Raw genomic sequence first — 15,226 nt, 5'->3', positions numbered from 1 at the left:
AGCTCCTGCCCGATAGACCCTCGTCTGGCAGCCGATCATCCGAACTTCACCGGTTCCGAGCAGACCTCTCTCGAGTGATCTACGGTCCTGACTGGGAACCATCAGGAGTGCCACAGCAATTACGGAGAATAGAGGACGATCGGGCGCTGGAAGCGGAAGACGAGAAACTGTCCATACGGTCCGGGTAAGGTCGTGTAACACGACGAATTGCAAATTGATTGTTTGATTGTCATTGGAAAATACTAGTATTACGCATTTGATTGTTTTGTCCTGAGAGATTCTCTGTCTACAAACGGGGAAGGATAGGAGTATTCTCCCTTTGCAGATAGTGAAGGGTGGGTAGCGCAGGCTTTTGCCCCCGTTGTAACCCGTCACGCCTACTTCCCTCTCCATTTGATTGATTGTTATCCAAGCATTTATTGTTTTGGAATTGGTTCTCTTTGGATCATTCTCTATTTGCAAACAAGCACAGAGTCGCAATACTCTGTTTAGTCTTTGCAGATAGTGAAGGATAGGTAACGCAGGCTTTTGCCCCCGTTGTAATCTGTCGTGCCTATTTTTATCCCTCATTGATTGATTGTTTGACCGAACATTGATCGTTCGGAATTGGTTCTCTGAAAGGATCTTCTCTGCCTACAAACAGGGAGGAACAGGAAGATCTCTCTCTTTGCAGATAGTGAAGGGTAGGTAGCGAAGGCTTTTGCCCCCGTTGTAACCCGTCGCGCCTATTTTTATTCCTCATATTGATTGATTGATTATTTGTCCGAACACTGACTGTTTGGAATTGGTTCTCTCTTTGGGTATTCCCTATTTGCGAATACCGTAGAATAGAAATATTCTACCTAGTCTCCGCAAAGTAGTGAAGGATAGGTAGTGCAGACTTTTGTCCCCATTGTAACCCGTCATGCCTATCTTCCCCCCATTGTTCAGTAGTTGGTTCAGCCCGGACCATATATTAGAGGTAGATCATCTGGCTCCACCGGAGGACACCCCTAATAAAATAGAAACATTAGGAACAACCCCTCAGGAGAAATATGACACTAGTGAGAAGAGCCGAACCCAACGCCATGATGACTGCAAGACAGCCCGGCTCCACCGCCCACCCCGCCCAAATAACGACAATCCCTACGCAAATATTATAAATATACAACACTCCAGCAAAGTAACATGTTAGAACGTTTTATTGTACAACTATATATTAAGCAACTATTTACATGGCAAACGGCTGCAACAACAAACCCACAATGCATTTCGCCGTCTGCTTGACGCCATTCCTGTCCCTCCTTCCTCAAAGTAGCAATGTTGGGCTACTTTGGGCTACTTTTTAGTAGGTTTTTGGGCGTCAGAAAGTCTACAAAAGCCATCAACTGGCGAGGTAGCGTCGGTGGCGGCCTGGGGTGGAGGACCATTGCGCAAATAGCCCGGAGGCGACACCACGCGCCGAGGCCTGCCCCAGGATGTACCAACGTTCCGCTCGACGAGCCCCGTGGTTGGCTGGCCGGGGGACCCGCTCCTGTGGCCGTGACAAAGAGCGGCTGGCCGCCATCGGCCGGAGAAGTCGTGGGGTGAATGGCCCGGCCCGGAATGTACTGGTCTTCCCATTCTCTTCTTCTTCCGGCGCCTTGCTGGCCACGGGGGGGGGGGGATGTCTTGCTTATGCCTCCGACCCCCCCCCTCCTTCATCGCCTGGTCCAGCCATAACGAATGTCAGCGAGACGGCGTGGGGTGCACTGGGAGGAAGAGGCGGCGCGGACGAGCCTCTCCCACCTCCCCAGGTGGAGGCCCCTCAGCTGCACCCCCAACGCTCCACTCACCCAGCAGGGTCTCGTCCACTGTGGCGGTGCAACAACGCTTCGCCCGACAGGCTGGAGTCCGTCTGCTCTTGCGACCCAGTGACTGCCGGTAGCTGCAGAAATCCAAAAAATGGCGGCCGGCTCTGCAGGAATGGGCCTGGCGTGAAAAGATGACCTGGTCGCCTGTCAACCAGAAAATGGGCCCCCGTCCAGAAGTGTTCTCCTCAGCTTTGAAGATTCTATGAGAACTGCAGGGGCCCCGGGCCCCCCGATGGGGAACGACTGCCATGATTGCCCGCAGAACGACCAAGACGTAGCCACGAGACGTTGGCGCCCTCATGCTGACGCCAGCCTCAGTTTGAATGACAAAAAAATACTGCAGACTATCGATTTGATCAGTTCCGGTGGAACACCAGTATGACCCGGTAGGAAAGATTGTTGCCCCCCCCCCCTTTTGATTGATGGTTCATGTCACCGGTCCCTTCTGTTGCCCTTTAACGAAACTTTTGGACTGCCGAAAGAGGCTCTGGTCCAACAATGAGTTGGTGGAAACATTTTGACTATACATGGACCTGCCTGACCCCACCCAAAATGGCGCCGGTACAAACGAAACTCGCAACTCCCTGTTGTGTTCCGGATGCTCAGCCTTGATATCATGGGATATGTATGCAGTTTTTGAAGCGCATGGCGGGAGGGGATGGGTACTGATTGAACATTCGGACAATGAATTGATATTAAGTTATGACGCGTCATTGATTACAGTATTATTGAAAGTTCGAATGTTCGACACTTATGGTACTTGCCCACAATGAATTTTTGATATGATATTATTGCACTTATCGTACCTTCATGAAATAAACGACCACCGACTCCGTTACGTTTTCCTCAAATAAATATGCCCTCATGTACAGTTCCAGTCTGCTCCGTGGCCGGCCCACGTGGTTGTAGGCCCGCATTTGTACGCCAACATTTTTAAATAAAAGTTTTTTTGTGAAAAGCAAACATAGTTGTAGCACTTGGATTGGTAAGTTTCGAATAAATGGCCATTGTTTCCGATATACGTAAAATACAGGTGAAATAAAGCAATTCGATTACTTAAAGGTTAAAAAGCAAAGTACACAGAAATATTGCAAACGTGAATGGTCCAGGTTTGGTGCGTGTGTTTTTTCGCTTTTGTGCAACATAAAACGATCGATAAAGGTCCCGGTATTTAGCCTTTACTTTATATGCCACATATATCAGGGAAGTTGTTTCAGATGCCCCTAAGCCACTCCGAAGGAATGTTACTTAGCCCCTCTAGTTTCCGTGCACCCCCACTTTACACTGACTGCCCTTTTGTTTTGACCCTCCCCTACACACGATCCGCAATACCACACTTGGGCGATCTATGCAATACACAGTCCATCGATGATTATCTCTCCCGCACTACCAGTCCCTCTGGGCTTAAAACGCCGAGATGAAAGGGACTGCATCCCGCGGAGATAGGTCGAGTATGTGGTAAGTAAAAGCCTTTTCGGGTTTATGCGCGCGGAGGTGTTTTAAAACGCTGCCCCCACCCCTTCTTTTCCCCTTCTTTCTGCAGGTCACATCGGAACACCAATTAAAGAATGGAGAAGACCTAAGCAACACACCATGGTTCCGCGGGGAAAAATTATATATTATCCATGGGGACCGTGACGAATTTGTGTGATATGAATGCACGCGTGTATGCCCGGATGTGTATAACTCGACTGGATACACGTTGCACACGTTTGACTTGATAAGAGAGAAGTTTTTGAGTGATGATCGAATGGCCGATGGAATGGGGAAAGGGGGTCTAAACATGGTGCCTATACACGATGAACGAACAAAGATATAACACTCCCTTACTTAGAAACGACTGTCTCTCTCTCTCTCTCTCTGAACCCAACGACTGGAAGGGTGGCCTGAAGCAGAAACTTGGCGGGTTATTGCAGTATGACAAAAAAATATGACTCCAACCGGCACCCCAAATAATGCAACCAAGAATGACGTGCACCTATGAGTAGATTCATACGGTAACTAAATAGGGGAAGGTTCAGGAATATTCCGGGGTGAGGTTTACCCAAGTACCCTCCTCCTGGAAGACTAGGAATATTGCCAATGCTTAGGATTTACCACCTCCTTCTTGCACCCTCATAGACGTGAAACTCAAAGCTGCCCATTGTTCTCCCGACTGACACCCTCCGTTGCCTCAGCCTGGATACCCATTCGCTAAAAACGATTCTAAGATCCCACCGTGAGTATTAGCCCGACCAGCTTAGTTCCCGAACAATTGACAAAGGTGTAAGTATTTGCAACCGAGGCGAACAGCAAAAGACGGCCAGGTGAATTAAATAGGATACTAAGGATGCGCAGCATGCAGGAGGAAATCTCTTTGGCCAAGTACTGTTCTATGTTTTGTCTTGGGTTTTTGTATATAATACATGTACTACCCCCCCCCCGCCTGAAATCATGTGTACGTAGCGTATGGATTTACGTCGTCCCTCAGTGTGTGTTTCTATATAACATGACCCCTACTGTTTTGTGTTGTGTGCGCACTAAATGGCCTATTATTGTACACGTCTCTCTCTCTCTTTCTCTCTCTCCATGTCGTACGTGTACCGAATAGTTCATTTAACCGCATGCGCGCTAGCGAAATTCCGCTCCTGTGCTGAGTTTTTTAAAACCGCACTTTACATGACGAGCTGGGCTCGTCATGAGCGTGCGAGGAGGCTACCTCATGACGAGCCCAGCTCGTCATCAGCGTCGAAGGGGTTAAAATGTGGACGACTCGCCCTCCAAGGGTCCCCCTGTTCCCTCTTCCTTTGTGTGGTCCTTTGTGTGGTAACGTTGTGCCCCGCCGGCACGAGCCTAATTGGTTTTCGAACACAAAGGGGTTCGACAAATTGACAGAAACTAAAACAATTGTCATTTGCCATATTACTACCTCTCCTTTCTGTAAAATGATGGAACTTGAATTGGCTAAGAAAGAAAGGACAGGTAAGACGGCTGATGTCCCCTAATCCGACCCTTTTTCATAGGGGGACTATATGTCAGTGGCTTTCTGTTCTCAGTTCGTTAGAAACACGATCCTAAATGCCCAGATTGCCCCACCTCTCTGCACCCAAACACGGATGTCCAAAACGTCCCCGTTCCTCCCGATTGACCCCAGCTCCATATCCCAAAGTATAACTGATAACCCTGATTAACTGTTGCTCCCCGAGAAAAGAATGTTTAGCCTCTACCTCTCTCTCATGATGATGGAAGACTGCCAGGGCTTGGGTTAGAGAGACGATTCTCTACCGAAGGATCCGATTTCGAGTTTGAGGGAATACACAGTTGATAGGAGTCTGACCTCTCTCCCTATACGTCATGAATGAACGCCAAATAGACTTAGTACAAACTCAGTAGACATGCCTGTATACATGCTCCACAGTGATAACTTCTAACCGTGACCGATGAACGTACCCCCAACTACTTAGATTTGGGGCGGAATTGAATTGTATAAATGTCCTCTCCTGCCAGTTCTCTAAAACCTGTTTTGTACCCATTCAAAGATACACAGTCACCGGAGGAGAGGGGCCGGACGTGACGCACAGCCTGGCTGCAGATCATGAAGCATGGGTGACCTCGACCTAAGGTGGAGCCGCAGAGCAACGGGACGCGGGACGAGGCACCACTCTCAAACGCGGAAAATGAAAGGATGGAGGGCTGCCTTGAAGCCCTCTGCTTGTTGACCCACGCGTGCCAGAAGTCCCCGCCGCTTTGAGCCCGATTGATGGACCTGCCTGCTCATCACTCTTTGCTCCCTTGGTTTGTCTCAAAGATCTGGTCCCACTCCGCCCCCCTCTTCCCTCGATTATCCGACAAACCCCCCTTTTCTTTTCACGTGGATTTTGACTCAGAGAAGAAGAACAGCATTTAGGTAGAGTAGGGTTTGCCGCGGAAGGAGAAAGAAATGCAGGTGCCCAGCATGAGGCACCCTTAAAAAGATTAGTTAGGAAAACAGGGCTGTGGTCTAACAGCAGAGGACAGATCGCACCCTGCGACGTGTAAAGAAGGATCCGAGCTGGACCTATAGCTCCACCGCCGGTGCTCAACAGCGCCAACGGAAGAAAACGAACTACCAGAGCCTACCAGTGATGGCTCGCTACTAAAAAGGCACTGTGGCGAAGACCCCCCCCCTCTTTTTCTGAACTTTCTACCCCCCCCTTTGACTAATTGCTTGCATTGGACTAAATTGCCTTCAAAATGTTTCATCGGTCACTTTTAAACGCGACAAATGTAAATTCATATGTATTCCACCTCGTATGTCGCATCAACTACACATAGTTATGTGCAATCCGCCAGTACTGACAAACGCTATCTCATTGACCACACACGACTATATGTACACCCCGTCAGTTATGATAAACACGGAAATGAACTGACTTATGTTAAAAAGCGGCGACTGTGGAAAATGACAATGTATATTTAAATAAGCGGCGTTCATTTATGTTCACCCTCGCCACTGTTGATAGTAAAGCGAAAGTCACAAAACAGTGGCCACGCCATCTTGCCCCCTTTTTAGGCCCCATCACGAACATAGATAGCAGCCATTTTGTGTGCCATGACCTCTCTGCCCACTGCCAATAGCCTGCGTGTCTCTCCCCCTCACTCCCCAGCCTCGCAAGTATTCCCCCGCGCCCTGATAGCCCCCGGTCTCTCCTGCTTGGGTCATAAACGCACCTCTAAACACGACCCTGTCTCAGAGCCACATCCCGTGCTGAAACCCCTGGCCCCTCCCTCTTTCATCCCACCCTTAGAACAGGCCCTTTGATAACCCCTTCCTCCTTGCCCGATTGACCGGCCTGATCCCAGGCCATCACTTAGCCCAACAGATGCAGTTTATTGCCCCCACAGTAGGACCTCGCCTCACTTCAAAGGAACGGGGATTAATCAATGCCCTCACACCCCTAGATCCGACCGATCACCCGCATTTCTGTTCCCAGCGGAATGTCCAGCTGCGCGATAGCCATCAAGCTGAGTTTAGGGGTGGGGACTCCTACTGTAGATATGTGTGGGAACGGGCCTGAACCGGGGATTCCAAAGATGCCTTTTCCGTACTTCAAAGCAATACCACGGATGTCACAAATGTAATAAGCCATAAAACTGTGTATAAGAGGCCAGGCCTCAGAGATGCGGTTAGAGCACCTCGAGAAGATACCCTGTTGTCTGATTTGACGTGTTCTGCTCCGTCGGAATAAACTCCTGTTTCCTGTCTTCCAGTCTTCAGCGCCTGCTCTTTATTTGGTAACAGTAAGTTGGGTGAGAGGCGGCTAACGCCGGGCAAAACTTAAAAAGGGTAATCGACCTGATCAGCCTGACCCTTTTTCATCATATGGAAACACTTATAAACTCAATTTAATAAAAGCCTTCATTCACATGTACATCATATTAAGTGTTAAAAAAATTCTAAAAACATAAATCATACACGTTTAATGATATAAAAATCGGAAAGGATTTTAAACAAGAAAATCACATTTGTCATCAAGAAGTTCATTCATAAAAATAGATAGAACCAACATATTGCAAGATATCAATTCTTTGTCAGAATGTGGTTCTGTTTAGTGGAAATTTAACAACAAACAAGGTGTCAACACATTTCGGAGGATTAGAACAAATGGAATCACCTTCTTCAGGAAAAAAACTTATATCTTCTCCTTTTTTTAGCATAAAGTAATCTCAAATTGGATCCGCAGCTACTGTCCCTAGATGTATAAAATGTATTTCTTTAATAACTCAAAAACTATTGAACAGATTTATACCAAATTACAAAAGGGGTTCTTTCTGGACGGGGAGCTAGCTTTCTGCCAAATTTGGTGTAAAACCATTCAGCGGTTGGCCTATAGTCTTGTTTAAAAGTTGCAAATTTCCCTTAGACATTGCACAGGAAAAAATCATTTTGGGACACCCCTTTTTTCTTGGCCCCTGCTTGACGAATCACCTCAAAACTTTCCATGCAGATCTAGTAGGGCACTTTTTTGGGGAAACTTTTGGGAAGATTCATCAAACGGCGCCAAAGTTATTAGCAAACCAAAAAATGCTTTGTCTACGGGAAAAGTATAACTACCCAATGGCTATCACCTGTAGGTAATATATAGAAATTGGGTTTTTAGTTGTGCAAGATGTGATACCTGTGCAAATCATAGATCCACAATTGTCTCCTTACTAGAAACCAAGCAGACATTGTAGCACCTAACACTCCTTGGATAGCAAAGGGAAGCAAAGCAAAGCAGTCCACGTCCTCCTCAGGAAAGATGGTGTGGGCTAAATAATTGCCATTTGCTGGCAACCAATTCCAACACTCAATAAACCATAGTCCAGTGAGTGCTTTTTCTTTGAGAAAGGAAAAGTACATTAATTGCACCCACACTACTGAATGCTACGCATTCACTTACAAATATAAACATAAGACCGATGAAATTACCTAGGTGATAGTCTGAAATTATATTTGACCCCTAATGGTTCTTGACCCCCAAAATCAGAGTACCTCCCACCCATATTACATCGAACATCATAATATAAGGGGTTGCCAATTTAAATAAAGAAGGTCGATTGGCTTTTGTCAAAGTTTCACCAAAATATAATGTAAGCCTATTGAGTTTGTCAAGGGATTATCATTTTAAAAGACCAATGATTACATATTACAAACACTATTTTAGCACTGGAATCAGAAACCATGTTTAAATGCAATCATTAGTGTCAATAAAACAATGCAATGTTTATCAAAATTCACTGTCAGCAATATATTGTCAATAAAACATTGAAATCAACAAGTTTTTCTTGTACCATTTCAGTGCCCATAAAATGCATCTGGGTGTCTCTGGAGGGAAACATCCTTTATAACGCAACTTTTACCACGCAGTGCTTTTACATCGCAACTTTTACAACGCAAACCATTACAACGCATTGCGCTGGGGGGCGCTCTAGGATAGGGAATCGATTAAATTTACTATCCAACACCTTCCCTACTATCCACGGGGACTGGAGTTGGAATAGTAAATTAAACTATTCACTATCCAACACCCCAAAGCGTTATACGTTGTAATGGTATGCGTTGTAAACACTGCGATGTAAAAGCATGCATGGTAAAAGCATGCATTGTAATGTCATACATCCGTCTCTGGACACTCAGCACTCTCTCAGCTGCACAGTAAAAGCTCCAGCACAGAGAATGATTTTTAAAAAATGATGAAAAAACTCCTCAGGTGATGGATTCTGGAACCTGGGAACAGGTAAAGTTATTCACAATTAACCAAAGGGGGCTGCTGCAGTTCTGCAGCCCCCAAGCACTAGAGCCAGCTGTAACTCATGTATTTGCAGATTGTGCAATTCAGTGAAATTACCACAAATTAGGTAAAAGTGTGTGATCTTTGGCAAATCATCTGCTTTCGTGTTGGCATGTTTTAAGGATAACCTGTCTGTTTTGTTGTAAATTGTTGGTATCCGTATAGAGAAGAAAGGACTTGCCTCACATACAGATTGTTTGATCAAACTCTCTCTTTTTTATCTGTCTTAGTTGTCATGACATATGAGGTGTGCAAAAAAAATCATTCACTGCACACCAAAGACCTTCGTATTAGCTAGGTTTGTGTTTTTCCATCTCACCATATGAGTCCCAATTTATGTCAAACTGAGAAACATTTGCAAACAAGGTGCATTGTGAAGAAACTTGAATCTTAGCAAGATAAGAAAAATTACAAAATTAAGGGCTGCTGGAAATTTTGGTGTTGGTTGATGCCAGTTTGTATCTGTTATATTCTTTAATGCCAGTAACATTCCTTTTGCAAATCAACATAAAAAGGCAATAAGATGCTTTCATCTGCCCACTTCTCCCTTGATATGTGTGCAATCAATTGCTCTTGATTCATTAGTCATGGCCAAGAAGGAAAGGTGTCCACCCCAGCTCTGACCACTGAAAGCCCTCTAGCCTATGTTCTTTATTATCTAGGCTTATGGAGGCTGGTCTCTTGGTGATAAGCACTTATTAATCCTGAAATAAAACTAAATTATTGACTACGTGATTTGGATTCTTCTATTCGCTTTACTTCCATGGTGAGTTTAATGTACATTCAATTCCTAACTTGGAAATGTAACCAATGCAAAATTCTGTCGTTAAAACTAGTGGTGAAGTGTGTGATGGGCATTCTACTTATTTCCTTCTCATTTTACTGAATCAGACCTACCCACAAACACAGACATAAACACACACATAACTACCCATACACCTTATCTACCAATGACTGCAGCTATGCAGGTTGTGTTCAGGGAGACAAGGGCCACCCTTCTCACAAGGAACCAGGGTATCTATTAAATAAAAAGGAACAGGGGTTCCTGCAGACAAGGTATGGGATATTTGATAATTGTAAAGCTCAATGGCAATACTCATGGGCAAAGGTATGTCGAAGAGAGAATAAACATTACACACAACAAGAAAATCGAGTACATTTGACAAACGCCGCAAAACTTACCCGCTGGAGGTTGCAAGCTACCTGCTCTGCCATACACGCCTGGGGCCCTGACGCTGTTGGTCTTCCCTGCCGCCACCGCAAGTTCCACCTCGGGGCCGCAGCGGGGGAAGACTACAGCTCCCAGACTCCTCGGCAGCCAACGCCCACTTCCGCCGGACAGCGCGCCCGGAGGAGCATAAAGACTACGAGCTTCCTCCGCGTCGCAGACGCGCGCGGGCAGCGCCGGGCTAAGCCTGGGCAAAGGGCGGGCCTTCTGTGGCCGGCCGGGGCAGGAGGAGGCATGGCAAGGCCACCCGCCTAGACATCACCCAATGGGTAAGCGCAAGAAAGCTTTATTAACTGATGAGGGGGGGAAGAAGGCAAAGTTACCTAGACATTCAGAGTCTATCATTTCTTACTTGTCATCGGCAGTGGGTGTGTTATCTAAGGAAATAGCAAATGCCGAACTTGAATTGGGCTTATCTGCCACTCAACCACCCACGTCCCCACTAATTTCTGTCGCCAAACATGTTCCTGTTATCCCTCTCGAACCGAAGGTGGTCATATCTAATGTGAACTTGCCATCGACACAAATCGTTTGCTCCCCACACGGGCACCCCTCAGCCCCGAACTCGACATTGTAAATGTAAATGTAAATGTATTTCGATTTATATAGCGCACTAATCACCCAGAGGTCTCAAGGCGCTTGCTTAGGGAACCCGTCCTGGTATTCCCCTGTGTGATAACCCCGGCAGGGTATCCACAAGGTGAAAGCCAGGCATCCCGCCGCGAGGGGCCGTAGTGGAGATTAAGCAAGCTATTGCCCAGAGTCGCAGAGTGTGAACCCGTGAGTTGAGTAGGCACCGGAACAAGAATTATCGAGTCCGTGGATTTTTTAGCCCAAGACCCGCCGAGGCGGGGAATTGAACCCTGGTCCAGGATCGATCTCAGCTTCCGGGTCTGCCGCCTCTAACCCCTGAGCCACACTTCTCCACAAAGGTGGTCAACAAACTATTGGCAGTGATGTCACATGGAATCCTGAGAGGCTGGAGCACCCCAAGGGTATCCTATTCGCTCCCCCTGGCCCAGACGCCAATCTTGGAGTCCAGTTAGAGACACTGTTCCTCGCCCGGATCGAGCCCTTGCTAGTGGGGATCGCAAAGGATATTGTTGACACATTGAACACTTGCCTTTCTGGTTTGTTGAAGAAATGTTCATTAATCGATAAACTGGTAAAGATCTTACCCCAGCCTCTCACTCTGTTTCAGGGGTCGCCCCACTTGTTACCGGTAAAGGCTTGGCGGTTTCAACCCCAGAGCCCACTTTGTGTGGCCCCGGGTCGCCATGGAGGGGGTAGGAAATCCTCACAGTGTTAACACAAGCACAGGCGCAGGGCACCCTAGGGTAGGACACCCAGGGAGTGTTAGTCACCCATTCAACCCACCCAACCCAGGCACGAGCAAGAGGGCCAGGGGAAGAAAATTGAATCTTGATTTACCCCCGGCGGCAGCGCCACTGGTGGCTATTTTCGTTGGTGTACCCCCATTAGAAGAGGGAACGACAGAATCAGCGGCTGACTTAATAATTAAGGCAAAGTCATGGTGTGCAGAAGTCAGCAGTGGTGGGACTCGAATAGCTGACAGGATCATATTTGCCAACAGGGTGGGTTGGATCGGGAAACGACCCAAGTTAGTACAGGGGGATTGTGTTGTAATCAATTTCGACAGCACTGATATGGCCGATAGATTATTCTGGGACGGCTCTGACATTAGGGGAGGAGATCAGATGAGACCAATCCCCCTGGGGTTTTTCTACCCACCACCAGGGACTCAAACTGGGCTTAACTACCCAACGTGAGCAAGAAGGAGTCCAAATAGCGAAGTTGGTGGGACAGGTCAAGCGGGTTACACACATCACACACATTCCAACTTAAGGCGGGATTGTAGTATCCAGACATCTTCAATTACACAACCTATGTACCAATGTAAGGAGACTGATGGGCTAGCCTTGAGAAATCGTTTTTCTCCCCTATCTGATATCGAGGAAATAGATTGACAGCCAACCATTCCGCTGTCTGGCAGCAACAGCACCATCTTCCCCGTTGACCATGGGCTTTGTAAATTGATCAGTTGGAATATAGATGGCTCCAGAGCAAAGAGGGCTGATGATGCCTGGTTTGGGTATATTAGCAGCCATGACACCATAGCTTGCCAAGAAACTTGGGATACTTCTCCAAACTTTTGGTTGGATGGCTTTACTACATTCGCAACCCCAGCTGTCCCGAGTTCTGCTGGAAGAGCAAAGGGCGGTTTATTCCTTTTATTTTCACTTAACCTCAAGGGCACCTTTAAGATGATCCCAAGTGGATCACCAAACCTACTAATTGTAGAGTGGGTAGCCTCACATAGTTGCAAAATTATTTTATTAAACTTTTATAATTCTTGGGATAGGGTCAATGGAAACGACCACATAGGTGCTCTGGATTACTCTCTTACCATGTTCAGTCAAAATAAAAATGACAGTAATTTCGAATTCATTTTATTAGGTGATTTTAATGTTCACCCATGCAGTGATCTGTGTTTTTTAGGAGAACAGGTGGGCCTGCTAGGTACAGGGACCCCCCATTTTGAGCACACTAAGTCAGGGGAGGTCCTTGAGGAGTTGCTTGCCAATCATAACTTGTATGAAGCCTGTATCTCCGAGGCAGGGACAAGAACTGTCACGTTTAAAGGATCTGACCCCGGCACCATACTGTATTATGTCTTTATGACCCCGGGCATTTTACATAGGGCTGCGTTTTATAACGCTATAGTTTCAACCTATAGTGACCATAACCCGGTCTTGCTTAAGTTACTCTGGGAAGACCATATGGTATCTAAACCCCATCCTGACATTCCGGGGCCTGCCCTACGCCCCGTAGACCAAGGGAGAAGGCTTAATTGGGCCAATGTAGTACCGGGGAATTTTATGGATGACTTACTCCCCACCATTGAGGGTTATATAACAACTTGCCAGGACCGTTGTGCAACTGCTCAAGAGATTATGGGGGCTTTCAAATGTATTTGTGTTCAAATCTCGAGAGCCTTGAGGGCCAAACCTTCTCAGATGGTGAATAAGAAACATAGATAGTTTGACACAAAATGCTCCAAAGCACATAAGGCGTTAATGGCAGCCCTAAAAACCTCCCCGAGAGATAGGTCAGCGGTGGCCTCCCTGAGAAAGGAATATAAGGCCACAATCAACGGGAGGAAAAATGATATAAAGAATATGGCGTGGGAAAAAGTAATGTCTACTGACGTACTTCGCGATAGCTCTCAGTTCTGGGCCATAGTTAACTAACCTCTCTTCTCAGATGTGGACAACACGGTCTTGGATTGTGTTGTCCCAGACGAAAAGTGGATTAGTCACTTTAAAGAGGTGTATGGTGACACTCAGCTTGGTGCCCCCAAGAAGCCGTGGACGGCCTTGGAGTGCGCTCCCCTGTCCTTTAACTTAGCCGAGGTGGAGAGAGCTATCCTGGAGACCTCTAAGAAGAAAGCCCCGGGGCCGGACGGGGTTCCGGCCGACTTTTACAGGTACTCCCCAAAATTTTGGGCACGGGTTTTAACCCACGTTTTTACAGCCGCAAACGGAAATATCTTCCCTAGTAGCTGGTCCACCTCAATCATCGTGCCCATTTTCAAAAAGGGCCAACGTGACGACCCAGGGTGTTATAGGCCCATTTCTCTCCTAGACTCTGCAATTAAGATCTTAGGCAGAGTCCTGTTATTCAAACTTAGAGGTAACATCGAGGGGTGTGGAGGCTTATCATATTCAGTACGGTTTTAGGGCAAAAAGAGGTACCCTGGACCAGTGTTCCAACCTTCACCTATTAATATCCAAGTACACGGTTGCCAAGGAGGGGTCCCTGTTTCTGGCCTTCATGGACCTCTCCTCGGCATTCGACTTGGTGAACAGGTCAAAATTATGGGAAATCTTATTGGAGTCTGGGATTGACAAATCACTCGTGAATTTCATGGCATCACTTCACCAGGACCTGTTTGCCACAGTGCGAGTTACTAAGGAAGGTAGGTACACCGACCGTTTTAAATCAGAGAGAGTAGTCCGTCAGGGCTGTATCCTGGCACCCCTCCTCTTCACCATCTACATAAACGGTTTGGGTAAACATCTTGAGGCACTGGAGGGGGACGTTCCGCGTGTAGGAGAAGTTAACATCCCGGCTCTCCTATATGCGGACGACGTAGTCCTGATAGCACGTACTGGGCTGGGTCTTCAGCGTTTACTAGTATCCTTTGGTGCCTTTATGGACCATCTGGATTTAAACATTAACTCAAAGAAATCCCAGACGATGGTGGTGGGCCGCCATAGAAACAGGGGTAAGTCTATATCCTTCTTTTGCAAGGGTGAGGCTGTGTCTAGGGTGACAGTTTTCCCCTATCTCGGGGTCAGCTTTGATGATAAGGGCTCATGGGGACCTCAAATCAAGATCAAGAGCTTATCATTGGCGAGAGCCTCCTCAGCCCTCATAGGGTTTGCAAATAGGTTAGGGGCCAGGCCTATGGAGGCAATTTTAAAAATGTATAATTCTAAGTGTATATCTATAACTATGTATGGGTTTTCACTATGGGGGTACGTTTCTCAGGACGCAATAGAAACAGTGGAAAACAAGTTCCTGAGACGTCTTCTCTCTGTACCCCAGTCTACTCCTATTTTCTCTATTCATGGGGAGGTGGGTCTAGATTACGTTACTGATAAACTTAGACTGGCTCCTTTATTATTTTGGTTAAAGACTTGGTTAAATGACGGATTAACCCATAACCATGCTATTTTGCACGATGTCATGACCTTGGACCATGTAAAGTGAATAGCCTGGCTGGAGTATGTGAGACACACTTTCCTACAGCTGGGACGCCCAGAACTATTTAACTCCCCTTCCTGTAT

The sequence above is a fragment of the Lissotriton helveticus genome, chromosome 3_1, assembly GCF_964261635.1.
Source record: "Lissotriton helveticus chromosome 3_1, aLisHel1.1, whole genome shotgun sequence".
NCBI classification, from domain to species: domain Eukaryota; kingdom Metazoa; phylum Chordata; class Amphibia; order Caudata; family Salamandridae; genus Lissotriton; species Lissotriton helveticus.
This window is presented reverse-complemented; position numbering follows the sequence as displayed.